The sequence below is a fragment of the Schistocerca serialis genome, unplaced genomic scaffold (assembly GCF_023864345.2).
Source record: "Schistocerca serialis cubense isolate TAMUIC-IGC-003099 unplaced genomic scaffold, iqSchSeri2.2 HiC_scaffold_1393, whole genome shotgun sequence".
NCBI classification, from domain to species: domain Eukaryota; kingdom Metazoa; phylum Arthropoda; class Insecta; order Orthoptera; family Acrididae; genus Schistocerca; species Schistocerca serialis.
Genome location: NW_026047617.1, coordinates 20269041 through 20292431, shown reverse-complemented (window position 1 = coordinate 20292431; position 23391 = coordinate 20269041).

Genomic DNA, 23391 nt, shown 5'->3' with positions numbered 1-23391 from the left:
ATTGCCGACTTAAGTACAAAAAGACAGACGCTTCTTACTGTCTATGTTTTGAACCATTCCTGTGACACTAGTTATAGATTCCGATGCTTCACTTCAGGTTAACTGTATCCCTCTGACCTTCCTATTGACGATGAAACACAGAAATTTCATCCGAATTAAATACAAAAGGCACAATGCTGACTTAAGTACAAGAAGACTGACTCTTCCTACTGTCTATGTTTTGACCGTTACTGTGACACTAGTTATAGATTCCGATGCTTCACATCAGGTTTACTGTATCCCTCTGACCTTCCTATTGGCGATGAAACACAGATATTGCATCGGAATTAAATACAAAAGGCACAATGCCGACTTAAGTACAAGACGACTGACTCTTCTTACTGACTATGTTTTGAACCATTCTTGTGACACTAGTTATAGATTCCGATGGTTCACTCCAGGTTTCCTGTATCCCTTGGACCTTCTTATTGACGATGAAACACAGAAATTGCATCGGAATTAAATACAAAAGGCACAATGCCGACTTAAGTTCAAGAAGACTGACTCTTCTTACTGTCTATGTTTTGAAAGATTCCTGTGACTCTAGTTATAGATTCCGATGCTTCACTTCATGTTTACTTTACCCCTCTGACCTTCTTATTGACGATGAAACACAGAAATTGCATCGGAATTAAATACAAATGGCACAATGCCGGCTTAAGTACAAGAAGACTGACTCTTCTTACTGTCTATGTTTTGAATCATTCCTGTGACACTAGTTATAGATTCCGATGCTTCAATTAAGGTCTACTGTATCCCTTGGACTTTCTTATTGACGATGAAACACAGAAATTGCTTCGGAATTAAATACAAAAGGCACAATGCCGTCATAAGTACAAGAAGACTGACTCTTCTTACTGTCTATGTTGAAATCCATTCCTGTGACACTAGTTATAGATTCCGATGCTTCACTCAAGGATTTCTGTATCCTTTGGACCATCTTATTGCCGATGACACACAGAAATTGCATCGGAATTAAATACAAAAGGCACAATGCCGACTTAAGTACAAGAAGACTGACTCTTCTTACTGTCTATGTTTTGAACCATTCCTGTGACGCTAGTTATAGATTCCGGTGCTTCACTCCAGGTTTACTGTATCCCTTGGTCCTTCTTATTAACGATGAAACACAGAAATTGCATCGGAATTAAATACAAAATGGCACAACGTCGACATAAGTACAAGAAGACTGACTCTTCATACTGACTATGTTTGAACCATTCCTGTGACACTAGTTACAAATTCCGATGCTTCACTTCAGGTTTACTGTATCCCTTGGACCTTCTTATTGACGATGAAACACAGAAATTGCATCGGAATTAAATACAAAGGCACAATGCAGAATTAAGTACAAGAGCACTGACTCTTCTTACTGTCTATGATTTGAACCATTCCTGTGACACTAGTTATAGATTCCGATGCTTCACTCCAGGTTTACTGTATCCCTTGGACCTTCTTATTGACGATGAAACACAGAAATCGCATCGGAATTACATAGAAAATGCACAATGCCGACTTAAGTACATGAAGACTGACTCTTCTTACTGACTATGTTTTGAACCATTCCTGTGACACTAGTTATAGATTCCGATGCTTCACTTCAGGTTTACTGTATCCCTCTGACCTCATTGACGATGAAACACAGAAATTGCATCGGAATTAAATACAAAAGGCACAATGCCGAATTAAGTACAAGAAGACTGGCTCTTCTTACTGTCTATGTTTTGAACCATTCCTGTGACACTAGTTATAGACTCCGATGCTTCACTTCAGATTTACTGCATCATTTGGACCTACTTGTTGACGATGAAACACAGAAATTGAATCGGAATTAAATACAAAAGGCACAATGCCGACTTAAGTACAAGCAGAATGACTCTTCTTACTGTCAATGTTTTGAACCATCCCTGTGACACTAGTTATAGATTCCGATGCTTCACTCCACGTTTACTGTGTCCCTTGGACCTTCTTACTGACGATGAAACACAGAATTTGAATCGGTATTAAATACAATAGGCACAATGCCGACTTAAGTACAAGAAGACTGACTCTTCCTACTGGCTATGATTTGAACCATTCCTGTGAGAGTAGTTATAGATTCCAATGCTTCACTTCAGGTTTACTGTATCCCTTGGACCTTCTTATTGACGATGATACACAGAAATTGCATCGCAATTGAATACAAAAGGCACAATACCGACTTAAGTACAAGAAGTTTGACTCTTCTTACTGACTATGTTTTGAACCACTCCTGTGACACTAGTCATAGATTCCGATGCTTAACTTCAGGATTACTGTATCCCTCTGACCTTCTTATTGACGATGAAACACAGAAATAGCATCGGAATTAAATACAAAAGGCACAATGCCGACTTAAGTAAAAGAAGACTGACTCTTCTTACTGTCTATGTTTTGAACCACCCCTGTGACACTAGTTATAGATTCCGATGTTTTACTCCAGGTTTACTTTACCCATTGGTCCTACTTATTGACGATGAAACACAGAAATTGCATCGGAATTAAATACAAAAGGCACAATGCTGACTTAAGTACAAGAAGACTGACTCTTCTTACTGAGTACGTTTGAAGCATTCCTGTGAGAATAGTATAAATTCCGATGTTTCACTTCAGGTTTACTGTTTCCCTTGGACCTTCTTATTGACGATGAAACACAGAAATTGCATCGGAATTAAATACAAAAGGCACAATGCCGAATTAAGTACAAGAAGACTGACTCTTCTTACTATCTATGTTTTGAATCATTCCTGTGACACTAGTTATAGATTCCGATGCTCCACTTCAGGTTTACTGTATCCCTCTGACCTTCTTATTGACGATGAAACACAGATATTGCATCGGAATTAAATACAAAAGGCACAATGCCGACTTAAGTACAAGAAGACTGACTCTTCCTACTGTCTATGTTTGAACCATTCCTGTGACACTAGTTATAGATTCCGGTGCTTCACTCCAGGTTTACTGTATTCCTTGGACCTTGTTATTGACGATGAAACACTGAAATTGCATCGGAATTAAATACAAAAGGCACAATGCCGAATTAAGTACAAGAAGACTGACTCTTCTTACAGTCTATGTTTTGAATCATTCCTGTGACACTAGTTATAGATTCCGATGCTCCACTTCAGGTTTACTGTATCCCTCTGACCTTCTTATTGACGATGAAACACAGAAATTGCATCGGAATTAAATACAAAAGGCACAATACCGACTTAAGTACAAGAAGACTGACTCTTCCTACTGTCTATGTTTTGAACCATTCCTGTGACACTAGTTATAGATTCTGGTGCTTCACTCCAGGTTTACTGTATTCCTTGGACCTTCTTATTGACGATGAAACACAGAAATTGCATCAGAAATAAATAGAAAAGGCATAATGCCGACTTAAGTACACAAAGACAGACGCTTCTTACTGTCTATGTTTTGAACCATTCCTGTGACACTAGTTATAGATTCCGATGCTTCACTTCAGGTTAACTGTATCCCTCTGACCTTCCTATTGACGATGAAACACAGAAATTTCATCCGAATTAAATACAAAAGGCACAATGCTGACTTAAGTACAAGAAGACTGACTCTTCCTACTGTCTATGTTTTGACCGTTACTGTGACACTAGTTATAGATTCCGATGCTTCACATCAGGTTTACTGTATCCCTCTGACCTTCCTATTGACGATGAAACACAGATATTGCATCGGAATTAAATACAAATGGCACAATGCCGGCTTAAGTACAAGAAGACTGACTCTTCTTACTGTCTATGTTTTGAACCATTCCTGTGACACTAGTTATAGATTCCGATGCTTCAATTCAGGTCTACTGTATCCCATGGACCTTCTTATTGACGATGAAACACAGAAATTGCTTCGGAATTAAACACAAAAGGCACAATACCGTCATTAGTACAAGAAGACTGACTCTTCTTACTGTCTATGTTGAAATCCATTCCTGTGACACTAGTTATAGATTCCGATGCTTCACTCAAGGATTTCTGTATCCTTTGGACCATCTTATTGCCGATGACACACAGAAATTGCATCGGAATTAAATACAAAAGGCACAATGCCGACTTAAGTACAAGAAGACTGACTCTTCTTACTGTCTATGTTTTGAACCATTCCTGTGACGCTAGTTATAGATTCCGGTGCTTCACTCCAGGTTTACTGTATCCCTTGGTCCTTCTTATTAACGATGAAACACAGAAATTGCATCGGAATTAAATACAAAATGGCACAACGTCGACATAAGTACAAGAAGACTGACTCTTCATACTGACTATGTTTGAACCATTCCTGTGACACTAGTTACAAATTCCGATGCTTCACTTCAGGTTTACTGTATCCCTTGGACCTTCTTATTGACGATGAAACACAGAAATTGCATCGGAATTAAATACAAAGGCACAATGCAGAATTAAGTACAAGAGGTCTGACTCTTCTTACTGTCTATGATTTGAACCATTCCTGTGACACTAGTTATAGATTCCGATGCTTCACTCCAGGTTTACTGTATCCCTTGGACCTTCTTATTGACGATGAAACACAGAAATCGCATCGGAATTACATAGAAAATGCACAATGCCGACTTAAGTACAAGAAGACTGACTCTTCTTACTGACTATGTTTTGAACCATTCCTGTGACACTAGTTATAGATTCCGATGCTTCACTTCAGGTTTACTGTATCCCTCTGACCTTCTCATTGACGATGAAACACAGAAATTGCATCGGAATTAAATACAAAAGGCACAATGCCGAATTAAGTACAAGAAGACTGGCTCTTCTTACTGTCTATGTTTTGAACCATTCCTGTGACACTAGTTATAGACTCCGATGCTTCACTTCAGATTTACTGCATCATTTGGACCTACTTGTTGACGATGAAACACAGAAATTGAATCGGAATTAAATACAAAAGGCACAATGCCGACTTAAGTACAAGCAGAATGACTCTTCTTACTGTCAATGTTTTGAACCATCCCTCTGACACTAGTTATAGATTCCGATGCTTCACTCCACGTTTACTGTGTCCCTTGGACCTTCTTACTGACGATGAAACACAGAATTTGAATCGGAATTAAATGCAATAGGCACAATGCCGACTTAAGTACAAGAAGACTGACTCTTCCTACTGGCTATGATTTGAACCATTCCTGTGAGAGTAGTTATAGATTCCGATGCTTCACTTCAGGTTTACTGTATCCCTTGGACCTTCTTATTGACGATGAAACACAGAAATTGCATCACAATTGAATACAAAAGGCACAATACCGACTTAAGTACAAGAAGTTTGACTCTTCTTACTGACTATGTTTTGAACCACTCCTGTGACACTAGTCATAGATTCCGATGCTTAACTTCAGGATTACTGTATCCCTCTGACCTTCTTATTGACGATGAAACACAGAAATAGCATCGGAATAAAATACAAAAGGCACAATGCCGACTTAAGTAAAAGAAGACTGACTCTTCTTACTGTCTATGCTTTGAACCACCCCTGTGACACTAGTTATAGATTCCGATGTTTTACTCCAGGTTTACTTTACCCATTGGTCCTACTTATTGACGATGAAACACAGAAATTGCATCGGAATTAAATACAAAAGGCACAATGCTGACTTAAGTACAAGAAGACTGACTTTTCTTACTGAGTACGTTTGAAGCATTCCTGTGAGAATAGTATAAATTCCGATGTTTCACTTCAGGTTTACTGTATCCCTTGGACCTTCTTATTGACGATGAAACACAGAAATTGCATCGGAATTAAATACAAAAGGCACAATGCCGAATTAAGTACAAGAAGACTGACTCTTCTTACTGTCTATGTTTTGAATCATTCCTGTGACACTAGTTATAGATTCCGATGCTCCACTTCAGGTTTACTGTATCCCTCTGACCTTCTTATTGACGATGAAACACAGAAATTGCATCGGAATTAAATACAAAAGGCACAATGCCGACTTAAGTACAAGAAGACTGACTCTTCCTACTGTCTATGTTTCAACCATTCCTGTGACACTAGTTATAGATTCCGGTGCTTCACTCCAGGTTTACTGTATTCCTTGGACCTTGTTATTGACGATGAAACACAGAAATTGCATCAGAATTAAATAGAAAAGGCATAATGCCGACTTAAGTACAAAAAGACTGACGCTTCTTACTGACTATGTTTTGAAACATTCCTGTGAACCTAGTTATAGATTCCGATGCTTCACTTCAGGTTTACTGTATCCCTTGGACCTTCTTATTGACGATGAAACACAGAAATTGGATTGGAATTAAATACAAAAGGCACAATGCCGACTTTAGTACAAGAAGACTGACTCTTCTTACTGTCTATGTTTTGAACCATACCTGTGACGCGAGTTATAGATTCCGGTGCTTCACTCCACGTTTACTGTATCCCCTGGTCCATCTTATTGACGATGAAACACAGAAATTGCATCGGAATTAAATACAAAAGGCACAACGCCGACTTAAGTACAAGAAGACTGACTCTTCATACTGACTATGTTTGAACCATTCCTGTGACACTAGTTATAAATTTCGATGCTTCACTTCAGGTTTACTGTATCCCTTGGACCTTCTTATTGACGATGAAACACAGAAATTGCATCGGAATTAAATACAAAAGGCACAATGCAGAATTAAGTACAAGAGGACTGACTCTTCTTACTGTCTATGATTTGAACCATTCCTGTGACACTAGTAATAGATTCCGATGCTTCACTCCAGGTTTACTGTATCCCTTGCACCTTCTTATTGACGATGAAACACAGAAATTGCATCGGAATTAAATAAAAAAGGCACAATGCCGACTTAAGTACAAGAAGACTGACCCTTCTTATTGTCTATGGTTTGAACCATTCCTGTGACACTAGATATAGATGACGATGCTTCACTTCAGGTTTACTGTATCCTTCCGACCTTCCTATTGATGATGAAACACAGAAATTTCATCCGAATTAAATACAAAAGGCACAATGCCGACTTAAATACAAGAAGACTGACTCTTCCTACTGTCTATGTTTTGACCATTCCTGTGACACTAGTTATAGATTCCGATGCTTCACTTCAGGTTTACTGTATCCCTCTGACCTTCTTATTGACGATGAAACTCAGATTTTCTATCGGAATTAAATACAGAAGGCACAATGCCGACTTAAGTACAAGAAGACTGACTCTTCTTACTGACTATATTTTGAACCATTCTTATGACACTAGTTATAGATTCCGATGCTTCACTCCAGGTTTACTGTATCCCTTGGACCTTCTTAATGACGATGAAACACAGAAATTGCATCGGAATTAAATACAAAAGGCACAATGCCGACTTAAGATCAAGAAGACTGACTCTTCTTACTGTATATGTTTTGGAACATTCCTGTAACTCTAGTTATAGATTCCGATGCTTCACTCCAGGTTTACTGTATCCCTTGGACCTTCTTAATGACGATGAAACACAGAAATTGCATCGGAATTAAATACAAAAGACACAATGCCGACATAAGTACAAGAAGACTGACGCTTCTTACTGTCTATGTTTTGAACCATTCGTGTGACACTAGTTATAGACTCCGATGCTTCACTTCAGGTTTACTGCATCATTTGGACCTTCTTGTTGACGATGAAACACAGAAATTGCATCGGTATTAAATACAAAAATCACAATGCCGACTTGTGTGTGTGTGTGTGTGTGTGTGTGTGTGTTGGGGTTTATGGGCGCTCAACATCGAGGTCATCAGCGCCCTGACACACATTAAAAGGAACGAATGTGGAGAGACCTAATAAAACTGAAAAACACATTCAAAGAAAACAGGAAAAGAGGTAAATTACTACATAAGAAAGTATAACCGAAGGGAAGGGAAAACAGAGCAACAAGAATGACACAGGAATGTGTCATTGGCTGGCCACTTACAAAAAAGATGGGCGAGCTTGTCACACAGTGAGCAAATTAAAATCCGCTCCCTAAAATCTTTGTAAAAACATTTGACAAGGCACAGAACTTTAAAACTTTAACCACATTCGTCCGTGTGTTGCCTAAAAGAGTTGGCAGGTCCGCTGGCAAATCAGCCGAGGCCCGCTGGTCAGAAAATAGAACACAATCCAGTAAAATGTGGCTCACAGTGACCTGGACGCCGCAAGCACCACACAATGGAGGGTCTTCTCGCCGGAGCAGGAAGCCATGCGTCATAGGGCTTTGGCCTATTCGAAGGCGAGTGAGGAGAACCTCGTCCCGTCGATGGGGCTGAAAGGAAGTACACCACACACGCGTTGTGGGCTTGACTAGACGGAGCTTATTGTCAGTCACTTCCAGCCACTCATCCTCCCACCGACACATGACTCTGGAGCTCAACAGCGAGGTGAGTGCGTGCAACGGGATAGCACACTGAGATACGTGTGGATCAAGACACGCCTCCTTGGCTGCGAGATCTGCCTGTTCATTCCCAGCAATGCCGACATGCCCCGGAACCCAGCAGAAAGCTACAACCATCCCTAGTCGCTGTAGTCGGAGGAGGGCATCCTGGATGCTCTGGACTACTTTATCCGTCGGATACAAACGGTGCAAGGATTGAAGGGCACTGAGTGAATCGGAACAGACAAGAAATTTAAGAGAGGAAGAAAGTCTCATCGGCTCCAGTGCCCGCAAGATCGCAGACAATTCTGCATCAAAGACAGTAAAAGTCTGAGGCAGGCGGACCTTGAGGACACGATCCGGAAAAACAACTGAGCAACCCACGGAATCCCCTTGTTTCGACCCATCCGTAAAAACAGGTACATAGTCGTGGTGCTCAGATAAAATAGCAGAAAATGCTACATTAAAAACGGTGGCAGGAGTGCAATCTCTCTTGTACTGCAATAAATCTAAAATCACACGTGGCCTTTTCAGTAACCAGGGTGGCAGGCGGTTAAAACCCAGGATTTGGGGTTGTACAGACTCCACACCGAGGGACTCAAGCACACGGTGCACTCTGATCCCAAACAGCAATGTAGCCCGGGGACGGCGGGAAAAAAGGCGATCCAGAGGTGGATGGGCAACAAGATGGTGAGCAGGCGAGCTGGGAGCTGCAAGAAACTTACAAGCTTGGCGCACCAGCAGGAGCTGCCGCCGGATGGTAAGTGGCGGTTCGCCAGCCTCAGCACAGAGGCTGGGTACGGGACTGGTCCGATAAGCACCCGTAGCCAGTCGAATCCCAGCATGGTGAACAGCGTCAAGGATCCGCAAATAAGACGGCCTCGCTGACCCATATACTGTGCAGCCATAGTCCAGCCGTGAGCGCACGAAAGCTCGATAAAACTGAAGGAGACGCGCCCTGTCCGCTCCCCAAGACCTGTGGCTGAGGCACTGGAGAATGTTCAGTGCCTTCAGCGTTCTGGCTTTCAAGTCACGTAGGTGTGGCAACCACGACAACCTGGAGTCAAAAATTAGGCCGAGAAACCGCACTGTGTCTTCAAACTGTAGGACAGTATCCCCCATATGCAAGGCAGGCAACGTAAAAAGACGACGAGAACGATTAAAATGAACACAAACACACTTATCGGCAGAAAACCTAAAACCCGTCTTTGCAGCCCACTCCTCTAACCGCCGCACCGTTAGTTGCAATTGACGGCTCGCGGATGCAACACTAGAGGAGGAACAGAAAACAGCAAAGTCGTCCACAAACAAGGAGCACTGTACTGGACTCCGCACTGTAGACGTTATACTGTTGATTGCTATGGCAAAGAGGGTAACGCTTAAAACACTGCCCTGGGGGACACCGTTCTCTTGCTCAAAGCGATCAGACAGTGAGTTACCAACGCGGGTCCGAAAAAACCGCTGAGACAGGAAAGACCGAATGAAAATAGGGAGGCGGCCACGAAAGCCCCATTGATGCAGTTGTGCAAGAATACAGTGTCTCCAAGCAGTATCATATGCCTTACTGATATCAAAGACGATACCGATACAGTGATGCTGACGGAGGAAAGCCTGCTGAATAGCCGCCTCGAGGAGGGTCAGGTTGTCAACTGTGGATCGAAATTTTCGGAATCCACACTGAGAGCGGCTAAGGAGCTGTCTGGTCTCTAGCAGCCAGACCAGACGACGGTTAACCATCCGTTCCAGGGTCTTTCCGACACAGCTTGTCAAGGCGATACTACGATAACTACTGGGACATGTGCGGTCCTTTCCTGGTTTGAGGAGAGGGATGAGGATTGCCTCCCTCCACGAGGTTGGGAACACTCCCGTGTTCCATATGAGATTAAAACATTCGAGGAGGATTTCCTTTGACGCCGCTGGAAGATGTCTAAGCATGGAGTACCGGATGCGGTCGTAACCTGGTGCAGTGTCAGAAGTCTCAGTAAGTGCCGATTCAAGTTCCCACATGGAGAAAGGGGAGTTGTAAGCCTCAGAACCGTTCGACCGAAAGTTCAAATTCGCTCTTTCGACAGTCGCACGGTAGCGACGAAACGCTGGATCCTGGGTTGCAGTGGCAGTACTTTGTGCAAAATGCTCTGCCAGCGACTGAGCTATGGCGCTGGGTGTCGTTTGGAAGCATCTCTGGTTCAGGACTGCAGCTATTGGTAAACGGCTGCGTTTACCGGAAATCCTCCGGATGGCTTCCCATACCTTTGTGGAACTAGTGGAACGGTTGATGGAGTCCAGAAACTCCTGCCATGACCTTTTCTTGCTCTCTTTAATGACACGGCGTGCCCTGGCTCTCGCGATACGAAAGGCGGTAAGATTGACCGTTGTTGGGCGGCATTTAAATCGGCGAAGACCCGCACGCCTGTCACGGATGGCTGAACGGCACTCTTCTGTCCACCAAGGCACAAGGCGCCGCTTAAGAGTGCCAGAAGACTGTGGTATGGACAGGTCAGCAGCATGGTGGATCACAAGCGTGATGTGATCCACCCATTCCTGTACGCTGGTGTGGCGGTCAAAGACAGCCAACCGAGTGAACAGTGGCCAGTTAGCCCTGCCAATCATCCACGATGGTGGCCGCTGCTCCAGCAATACACCATCCAGGAGATGAACGCGGATAGGGAAGTGATCGCTGGAATGTAGGTCGTCAATGACCTCCCAGTGAACGGAGTCAGTGAGGGTTGGAGAGCAGAAAGATAGGTCAATGGCTGAGAATGACCCCGTAGCACTAGAGAAATGAGTCGGAGTACCTGTGTTGAGGATGCACAACACTTGAGATGTTAGGAGGCCCTCCAAAAGTCGACCTCGAGCGCAAAGAGAAGTGGAGCCCCACAGGACATGATGGGCATTGAAGTCTCCCAGGAGGAGAAATGGGCGGGGGAGTTGGTCGATAAGGTTTGTGAGAGCCTCTAAGTTCACTGCATCCAGAGGGGGTAAATAAAGGGAGCAAACGGTAAGCCTCCGACCGGAATAAATTGCAACTGCAACTGCTTGCAGGTCAGTATCCAGGGGGAGAGCAGAGGAGTGGTGGTCATTATCGACAAACACGGCGACTCCGCCTTTGGCCCTGTCGCCAGTCAGGTCATCTTTGCGATACAACCTATAGCCCCTGAGTACAGGAGCATCAGATTGTTTGAGATGTGTTTCCTGTAAACACAAGCACAGGGGGCGTTGCTGTGCTAGGAGGTGCAGTTCCTCCACATGTGCCCGGAATCCATTCATGTTCCACTGAATAATGGGAGCCATCTATCAGGGCGGGAGTACCTTCAGTCGCACTTTCTGTCGGGGAGGAGAACCCACAACAGGTGGAGGCTCAGTTTTGGGGCGAGACGATTGCCCCAGTCTGACATCTACCTCCATCGCCTCAGAAGAGGAGTCGAGAGAGACGTCAGAGAGAATGACATCCACATCAGCAGACTGTAGAACTTCAGTCTCCTTTAGTGGACGAGTCTTCACCTTTGTCTTTGGCTTCGATTTTCTGGCCTGAGGTGGCATTGGAGCCAAAACCTCAGAAGCAGTAGGGGGTGTACCAGCACTAGGCAGTACACAAGACTGGACCCGGGAAGGGGCAGGAAGTTCCTTGATGTCAGCTACCACAGCCTGGTCAGAAGGCCGGGAGGGAGCAGCAGGCTTCACAGGAATGGCAGCAGCACACGTACACTGACAAGCGCAGGTGCTAGTGCTGACAGTAGCAACCTCCGTTTGGGTAGGGGCATCGGTTTTCAAGACAGGCTGTTTCAGAACGGAAGAAAAGGAGGCAGCGAACGTGGGCGGCTGCATGGACTTGTAGATTTTCTTTGCCTCACCATACGGGATGCGTTTAGTGGTTTTAAGTTCCTGGATCTTCCGTTCCTCAAGGAAAACTCTGCATTCCCTACACCACACAGGGTGATCCCCAGAGCAGTTCACACACTTGGGAGGAGAGGAGCAATCAACTCCCTCATGAGCGGCTCTACCACATTTCCCACAAGTGGCTTCCCCTTTACAGCCGAGAGTAGTGTGGCCAAAGTGTTGGCATTTAAAACACCGCATGGGGTTGGGGTAATAAGGCCGTACACTGAGACGTAGGAAACCTGCCTTCTCATGCTCTGGCAATTTGGTGCTGTTAAATGTAAGAATAAATGAGTCAGTTTTTATGAGAGCACCATCCACCCGTTTCATAACGTGTTGCACGTCCACAATTCCTTCCCGGGACCATTCAGACTTCATTTCGTCTTGGGGAATGTCGACGAGATCTCTGCAAGTCACAACACCCTTGCTGTAGTTCAAGGTGTTGTGAAAGTCAGTCTCTATCGCAAACTCCCCAAGAAAGTGTGCCTTCTGAAGGTTCTGGACTTGCTGGAAGCTAGATGTTTCAACCAGCAAGGTGCCATTGCGCAGGCGCTTTACAGACTTTAACGTGCCAGCAATACCCTCTAAGCCCTTCTGTATATAAAATGGCGAAACTTTGTCAAAACTCCCATCTTTTCTTTTAATTATGAGAAACACATTCTGAGAAGCAGAATGCGTTCTGTTACTAGTACCTGAATCAGGAGGACTGGCTACACGAGCCCTCTTGTTAGATTGGGTGTTAGAACCTACCAGCGGCCCACCCTTTCCGCTGGGAGGAAAAGAAAAGTTCGAGGGTTCCATCTCGATCCCACGAGCAGCTAGGGAACTAAAGGTCGGCTCAGGCAGAGCCCCGCATGCCTGAGTAAGCCCTATACAACTGGGGTGCGGCAGGTGCCCCAGAGGTTGCCCGCTGGCGACTGTTCCACCTCAACAGCCATGCATCTCATAGGCGCGGAGCACACCGGAAGATTGAGGGGTTTTTTATAGAGGTTTGTTCCATCCTCGCGATCCGGGCGGCCAAGCCAAGATCCCCATTCCCTGAGACACATAACATTCCACCGCCGCGCCGCACGGTGGTCGCTGAAGTGTACTCAGAGCTTACGGTGACGGGGGACAGGTGGCGCTTACCAGTCCCCAGCTCAGGAACCCCGGGGTCGCCAAGCCCAATGCCGACTTAAGTACAAGCAGACTGACTCTTCTTACTGTCTATGATTTGAACCATCCCTGTGACACTAGTTATAGATTCCGATGCTTCACTCCAGGTTTACTGTGTCCCTTGGACCTTCTTATTGACGATGAAACACAGAAATTGCATCGGAATTAAATACAATAGGCACAATACCGACTAAAGTACAAGAAGACTGACTCTTCCTACTGCCTATGTTTTGAACCATTCCTGTGACAGTAGTTATAGATTCCGATGCTTCACTTCAGGTTTACTGTATCCCTTGGACCTTCTTATTGACGATGAAACACAGAAAATGCTTCGGAATGAAATACAAAAGGCACAATGCCGTCATAAGTACAAGAAGACTGACTCTTCTTACTGTCTATGTTGAAATCCATTCCTGTGACACTAGTTATAGATTCTGATGCTTCACTCAAGGATTCCTGTATCCTTTGGACCATGTTAGTGACGATGACACACAGAAATTGCATCGGAATTAAATACAAAATGCACAATGCCGACTTAAGTACAAGAAGACTGACTCTTCTTACTGACTATGTTTGAACCATTCCTGTGACACTACTTATAGATTCCGATGCTTCACTAAAGGTTTACTGAATCCCTTGGACCTTCTTATTGACGATGAAACACAGAAATTGCATCGGGATTAAATAGAAGAGGCACAATGCCGACTTAAGTACATGAAGACTGACTCTTCTTACTGTCAATGTTTTGAACCATTCCTGTGACACTAGTTATAGATTCAGATGCTTCACTTCAGGTTTACTGTATCCCTTGAACCTTCTTATTGACGATGAAACACAGAAATTGCATCGGAATTAAATACAAAAGGCACAATGCCGACTTAAGTACAAGAAGACTGACTCTTCTTACTGTCTATGTTTTGAACCATTCCTGTGACGCTAGTTATAGATTCCGGTGCTTCACTCCCGGTTTACTGTATCCCTTGGTCCTTCTTATTAACGATGAAACACAGAAATTGCATCCGAATTAAATACAAAAACACAACGCCGACTTAAGTACAAGAAGACTGACTCCTCTGACTGAGTATGTATTGAAACATTCCTGTGACACTAGTTATAGATTCCGATGCTCCACTTCAGGTTTACTGTATCCCTCTGACCTTGTTATTGACGATGAAACACAGAAATTGCATCGGATTTAAATACAAAAGGCACAATCCCGAATTAAGTACAAGAAAATTGACCCTTCTTACTGTCTATTTTCGAACCATTCCTGTGACACTAGTTATAGACACCGATGCTTCACTCCAGGTTTACTGTATTCCTTGGACCTTCTTATTGACGATGAAACACAGAAATTGCTTCGGAATTAAATACGAAAGGCACATTGCCGACTTATGTAAACGAAGTCTGACTCTTCATAATATCTATGATTTGAACCATTCCTGTGACACTAGTTATAGATTCCGATGCTTCACTCCAGGATTACTGTATCCCTTGGACCATCTTATTGACGATGAAACACAGAAATTGCATCAGAATTAAATAGAAAATGCACAGTGATGATTTATGTACAAGAAGACTGACTCTTCTTACTGACTATGTTTCGAACCATTCCTGTGACACTAGTTATAGATTCCGATGCTTCACTTCAGGTTTACTGCATCCCTCTGACCTTCTCATTGACGATGAAACACAGAAATTGCATCGGAATTAAATACAAAAGGCACAATGCAGAATTAAGTACAAGAAGACTCGCTCTTCTTACTGTCTATGTTTTGAACCATTCCTGTTACACTAGTTATAGACTCCGATGCTTCACTTCAGATTTACTGCATGATTTGGACCTACTTGTTGACGATGAAACACAGAAATTGCATCGGAAATAAATTCAAAAGGCACAATGCCCACTTAAGTACAAGCAGACTGACTCTTCTTACTGTCAATGTTTTGAACCGTCCCTGTGACACTTGTTATAGATTCCGATGCTTCACTCCAAGTTTACTGTGTCCCTTAGACCTTCTTATTGACGATGAAACACAGAATTTGCATCGGAATTAAATACAATAAGCACAATGGTGACTTAAGTACAAGAAGACTGACTGTTCCTACTGGCTATGTTTTGAACCTTTCCTGTGAGAGTAGTTATAGATTCCGATGCTTCACTTCAAGTTTACTGTATCCCTTGGACCTTCGTATTGACGATGAAACTCGGAAATTGCATCGGAATTGAATACAAAAGGCACAATACCGACTTAAGTACAAGAAGACTGACTCTTCTTACTAACTATGTTTTGAACCACTCCTGTGACACTAGTCATAGATTCCGATGCTTAACTTCAGAATTACTGTATCCCTCTGACATTCTTATTGACGATGAAACACAGAAATAGCATCGGAATTAAATACAAAAGGCACAATGCCGACTTAAGTGAAAGAAGACTGACTCTTCTTACTGTCTATATTTGTACCATCCCTGTGACATTAGTTATTGATTCCGATGTTTTACTCCAGGTTTACTTTATCGCTTGGTCCTTCTTATTGACGATGAAACACAGAAATTGCATCGGAATTAAATACAAAAGGCACAATGCCGACTTAAGTACAAGAAGACTGACTCTTCTTACTGAGTATGTTTGAACCATTCCTGTGAGAATAGTATAAATTCCGATGTTTCTCTTCAGGTTTACTGTACCCCTTGGACCTTCTTATTGACGATGAAACACAGAAATTGCATCGGAATTAAATACAAAAGGCACAATGCCGAATTAAGTACAAGAAGACTGACTCTTCTTACAGTCTATGTTTTGAATCATTCGTGTGACACTAGTTATAGATTCCGATGCTCCACTTCAGGTTTACTGTATCCCTCTGACCTTCTTATTGACGATGAAACACAGAAATTGCATCGGAATTAAATACAAAAGGCACAATACCGACTTAAGTATAAGAAGACTTACTCTTCCTACTGTCAATGTTTTGAACCATTCCTGTGACACTAGTTATAGATTCTAGTGCTTCACTCCAGGTTTACTGTATTCCTTGGACCTTCTTATTGACGATGAAACACAGAAATTGCATCAGAAATAAATAGAAAAGGCATAATGCCGACTTAAGTACAAAAAGACTGACGCTTCTTACTGTCTATGTTTTGAACCATTCCTGTCACACTAGTTATAGATTCCGGTGCTTCACTTCAGGTTTACTGTATCCCTCTGACCTTCCTATTGACGATGAAACACAGATATTGCATCGGAATTAAATACAAAAGGCACAATGCTGACTTAAGTACAAGACGACTGACTCTTCTTACTGACTATGTTTTGAACCATTCTTGTGACACTAGTTATAGATTCCGATGGTTCACTCCAGGTTTCCTGTATCCCTTGGACCTTCTTATTGACGATGAAACACAGAAATTGCATCGGAATTAAATACAAAAGGCACAATGCCGACTTAAGTACAAGAAGACTGACTCTTCTTACTGTCTATGTTTTGAAAGATTCCTGTGACTCTAGTTATAGATTCCGATGCTTCACTTCATGTTTACTTTATCCCTCTGTCCTTCTTATTGACGATGAAACACAGAAATTGCATCGGAATTAAATACAAAAGGCACAATGACGGCTTAAGTACAAGAAGACTGACTCTTCTTACTGTCTATGTTTTGAACCATTCCTGTGACACTAGTTATAGATTCCGATGCTTCAATTCAGGTCTACTGTATCCCTTGGACCTTCTTATTGACGATGAAACACAGAAATTGCTTCGGAATTAAATACAAAAGGCACAATGCCGTCATAAGTACAAGAAGACTGACTCTTCTTACTGTCTATGTTGAAATCCATTCCTGTGACACTAGTTATAGATTCCGATGCTTCACTCAAGGATTTCTGTATCCTTTGGACCATCTTATTGCCGATGACACACAGAAATTGCATCGGAATTAAATACAAAAGGCACAATGCCGACTTAAGTACAACAAGACTGACTCTTCTTACTGTCTATGTTTTGAACCATTCCTGTGACGCTAGTTATAGATTCCGGTGCTTCACTCCAGGTTTACTGTATCCCTTGGTCCATCTTATTAACGATGAAACACAGAAATTGCATCGGAATTAAATACAAAAGGCACAACGTCGACTTAAGTACAAGAAGACTGACTCTTCATACTGACTTTGTTTGAGCCATTCCTGTGACACTAGTTACAAATTCCGATGCTTCACTTCAGGTTTACTGTATCCCTTGGACCTTCTTATTGACGATGAAACACAGAAATTGCATCTGAATTAAATACAAAAGGCACAATGCAGAATTAAGTACAAGAGGACTGACTCTTCTTACTGTCTATGATTTCAACCATTCCTGTGACACTAGTTATAGATTCCGATGCTTCACTCCAGGTTTACTGTATCCCTTGGACCTTCGTATTGACGATGAAACACAGAAATCGCATCGGAATTACATAGAAAATGCACAATGCCGACTTAAGTACAAGAAGACTGACTCTTCTTAATGACTATGCTTTGAACCATTCCTGTGACACTAGTTATAGATTCTGATGCTTCACTTCAGGTTTACTGTATCCCTCTGACCTTCTCATTGACGATGAAACACAGAAATTGCATCGGAATTAAATACAAAAGGCACAATGCCGAATTAAGTACAAGAAGACTGGCTCTTCTTACTGTCTATGTTTTGAACCATTCCTGTGACACTAGTTATAGACTCCGATGCTTCACTTCAGATTTACTGCATCATTTGGACCTACTTGTTGACGATGAAACACAGAAATTGAATCGGAATTAAATACAAAAGGCACAATGCCGACTTAAGTACAAGCAGAATGACTCTTCTTACTGTCAATGTTTTGAACCATCCCTGTGACACTAGTTATAGATTCCGATGCTTCACTCCACGTTTACTGTGTCCCTTGGACCTTCTTACTGACGATGAAACACAGAATTTGAATCGGAATTAAATACAATAGGCACAATGCCGAATTAAGTACAAGAAGACTGACTCTTTCTACTGGCTTTGATTTGAAACATTCCTGTGAGAGTAGTTATAGATTCCGATGCTTCACTTCAGGTTTACTGTATCCCTTTTACCTTCTTATTGACGATGAAACACAGAAATTGCATCGCAATTGAATACAAAAGGCACAGTACCGACTTAAGTACAAGAAGACTGATTCTTCTTACTGACTATGTTTTGAACCACTCCTGTGACACTAGTCATAGATTCCGATGCTTAACTTCTGGATTACTGTATCCCTCTGACCTTCTTATTGACGATGAAACACAGAAATAGCATCGGAATTAAATACAAAAGGCACAATGCCGACTTAAGTAAAAGAAGACTGACTCTTCTTACTGTCTATGTTTTGAACCATCCCTGTGACACTAGTTATAGATTCCGATGTTTTACTCCAGGTTTACTTTACCCATTGGTCCTACTTAATGACGATGAAACACAGAAATTGCATCGGAATTAAATACAAAAGGCACAATGCCGACTTAAGTACAAGAAGACTGACTCTTCTTACTGAGTATGTTTGAAGCATTCCTGTGAGAATAGATTAAATTCCGATGTTTCACTTCAGGTTTACTGTATCCCTTGGACCTTCTTATTGATGATGAAACACAGAAATTGCATCGGAATTAAATACAAAAGGCACAATGCCGAATTAAGTACAAGAAGACTGACTCTTCTTACTGTCTATGCTTTGAATCATTCCTGTGACACTAGTTATAGATTCCGATGCTCCACTTCGGGTTTACTGTATCCCTCTGACCTTCCTATTGACGATGAAACACAGAAATTTCATCCGAATTAAATACAAAATTCACAATGCCGACTTAAGTACAAGAAGACTGACTCTTCCTACTGTCTATTTTTTGACCGTTCCTGTGACACTAGTTATAGATTCCGATGCTTCACATCAGGTTTACTGTATACCTCTGACCTTCCTATTGACGATGAAACACAGATATTGCATCGGAATTAAAAACAAAAGGCACAATGCCGACTTAAGATCAAGAAGACTGACTCTTCTTACTGTATATGTTTTGGAACATTCCTGTAACTCTAGTTATAGATTCCGATGCTTCACTCCAGGTTTACTGTATCCCTTGGACCTTCTTAATGACGATGAAACACAGAAATTGCATCGGAATTGAATACAAAAGACACAATGCCGACATAAGTACAAGAAGACTGACGCTTCTTACTGTCTATGTTTTGAACCATTCCTGTGACACCAATTATAGATTCCGATGCTTCACTTCAGGTTTACTGTATCCCTTGGACCTTCTTATTGACGATGAAACACAGAAAATGCTTCGGAATTAAATACAAAAGGCACAATGCCGTCATAAGTACAAGAAGACTGACTCTTCTAACTGTCTATGTTGAAATCCATTCCTGTGACACTAGTTATAGATTCTGATGCTTCACTCAAGGATTTCTGTATCCTTTGGACCATCTTATTGACGATGACACACAGAAATTGCATCGGAATTAAATACAAAATGCACTATGCCGACTTTAGTACAAGAAGACTTACTCTTCTTACTGACTATGTTTGAACCATTCCTGTGACACTACTTATAGATTCCGATGCTTCACTTCAGGTTTACTGAATCCCTTGGACCTTCTTATTGACGATGAAACACAGAAATTGCATCGGGATTAAATAGAAGAGGCACAATGCCTACTTAAATACATGAAGACTGACTCTTCTTACTGTCAATGTTTTGAACCATTCCTGTGACACTAGTTATAGATTCAGATGCTTCACTTCAGGTTTACTATATCCCTTGAACCTTCTTATTGACGATGAAACACAGAAATTGCATCGGAATTAAATACAAAAGGCACAATGCAGAATTAAGTACAAGAGGACTGACTCTTCTTACTGTCTATGATTTGAACCATTCCTGTGACACTAGTTATAGATTCCGATGCTTCACTCCAGGTTTACTGTATCCCTTGGACCTTCTTATTGACGATGAAGCACAGAAATCGCATCGGAATTACATAGAAAATGCACAATGCCGACTAAAGTACAAGAAGACTGACTCTTCTTACTGACTATGTTTTGAACCATTCCTGTGACACTAGTTATAGATTCCGATGCTTCACTTCAGGTTTACTGTATCCCTCTGACCTTCTCATTGACGATGAAACACAGAAATTGCATCGGAATTAAATACAAAAGGCACAATGCCGAATTAAGTACAAGAAGACTTGCTCTTCTTACTGTCTATGTTTTGAACCATTCCTGTGACACTAGTTATAGACTCCGATGCTTCACTTCAGATTTACTGCATCATTTGGACCTACTTGTTGACGATGAAACACAGAAATTGCATCGGAATTAAATACAAAAGGCACAATGCCGACTTAAGTACAAGCAGAATGACTCTTCTTACTGTCAATGTTTTGAACCATCCCTGTGACACTAGTTATAGATTCCGATGCTTCACTCCAGGTTTACTGTGTCCCTTGGACCTTCTTATTGACGATGAAACACAGAATTTGAATCGGAATTAAATACAATAGGCACAATGCCGACTTAAGTACAAGAGGACTGACTCTTCCTACTGGCTATGATTTGAACCATTATTGTGAGAGTAGTTATAGATTCCGATGCTTCACTTCAGGTTTACTGTATCCCTTGGACCTTCTTATTGACGATGAAACACAGAAATTGCATCGCTATTGAATACAAAAGGCACAATACCGACTTAAGTACAAGAAGACTGACTCTTCTTACTGACTAAGTTTCGAACCACTCCTGTGACACTAGTCATAGATTCCGATGCTTAACTTCAGGATTACTGTATCCCTCTGACCTTCTTATTGACGATGAAACACAGAAATAGCATCGGAATTAAATACAAAAGGCACAATGCCGACTTAAGTACAAGAAGACTGACTCTTCTTACTGTCTATGCTTTGAACCATCCCTGTGACACTAGTTATAGATTCCGATGTTTTACTCCAGGTTTACTTTACCCATTGGTCGTTCTTATTGCCGATGAAACACAGAAATTGCATCGGAATTTAATACAAAAGGCACAATGCCGACTTAAGTACAAGAAGACTGACTCTTCTTACTGAGTATGTTTGAACCATTACTGTGAGAATAGTATAAATTCCGATGTTTCACTTCAGGTTTACTGTATCCCTCGGACCTTCTTATTGACGATGAAACACAGAAATTGCATCGGAATTAAATACAAAAGGCACAATGCCGACTTAAGTACAAGAAGACTGACTCTTCTTACTGACTATGTTTTGAACCATTCCTGTGACACTAGTTATAGATTCCGGTGCTTCACTCCAGGTTTACTGTATTCCTTGGACCTTGTTATTGACGATGAAACACAGAAATTGCATCAGAATTAAATAGATAAGGCATAATGCCGACTAAAGTACAAAAAGACTGACGCTTCTTACTGACTATGGTTTGAAACATTCCTGTGAAACTAGTTATAGATTCCGATGCTTCACTTCAGGTTTACTGTATCCCTTGGACCTTCTTATTGACGATGAAACACAGATATTGCATCAGAATTAAATAGAAAAGGCACAATGCCGACTTAAGTACAAGAAGACTGACCCTCCTAACTGTCTATGCTTTTAACCATTCCTGTGACACTAGTTATAGATTCCGATGCTTCACTTCAGGTTTACTGTATCCCTCTGACCTTCCTATTGACGATGAAACACAGAAATTTCATCCGAATTAAATGCAAAATTCACAATGCCGACTTAAGTACAAGAAGACTGACTCTTCCTACTGTCTATGTTTTGACCGTTCCTGTGACACTAGTTATAGATTCCGATGCCTCACATCAGGTTTACTGTATACCTCTGACCTTCCTATTGACGATGAAACACAGATATTGCATCGGAATTAAATACAAAAGGCACAATGCCGACTTAAGTATATGACGACTGACTCTTCTTACTGACTATGCTTTGAACCATTCTTGTGACACTAGTTATAGATTCCGATGCTTCACTCCAGGTTTACTGTATCCCTTGGACCTTCTTATTGACGATGAAGCACAGAAATCGCATCGGAATTACATAGAAAATGCACAATGCCGACTTAAGTACAAGAAGACTGACTCTTCTTACTGACTATGTTTTGAACCATTCCTGTGACACTAGTTACAGATTCCGATGCTTCACTTCAGGTTTACTGTATCCCTCTGACCTTCTCATTGACGATGAAACTTAGAAATTGCATCGGAATTAAATACAAAAGGCACAATGCCGAATTAAGTACAAGGAGACTTGCTCTTCTTACTGTCTATGTTTTGAACCATTCCTGTGACACTAGTTATAGACTCCGATGCTTCACTTCAGATTTACTGCATCATTTGGACCTATTTGTTGACGATGAAACACAGAAATTGCATCGGAATTAAATACAAAAGGCACAATGCCGACTTAAGTACAAGCAGAATGACTCTTCTTACTGTCAATGTTTTGAACCATCCCTATGACACTAGTTATAGATTCCGATGCTTCACTCCAGGTTTACTGTGTCCCTTGGACCTTCTTATTGACGATGAAACACAGAATTTGAATCGGAATTAAATACAATAGGCACAATGCCGACTTAAGTACAAGAGGACTGACTCTTCCTACTGGCTATGATTTGAACCATTATTGTGAGAGTAGTTATAGATTCCGATGCTTCACTTCAGGTTTACTGTATCCCTTGGACCTTCTTATTGACGATGAAACACAGAAATTGCATCGCAATTGAATACAAAAGGCACAATACCGACTTAAGTACAAGAAGACTGACTCTTCTTACTGACTATGTTTCGAACCACTCCTGTGACACTAGTCATAGATTCCGATGCTTAACTTCAGGATTACTGTATCCCTCTGACCTTCTTATTGACGATGAAACACAGAAATAGC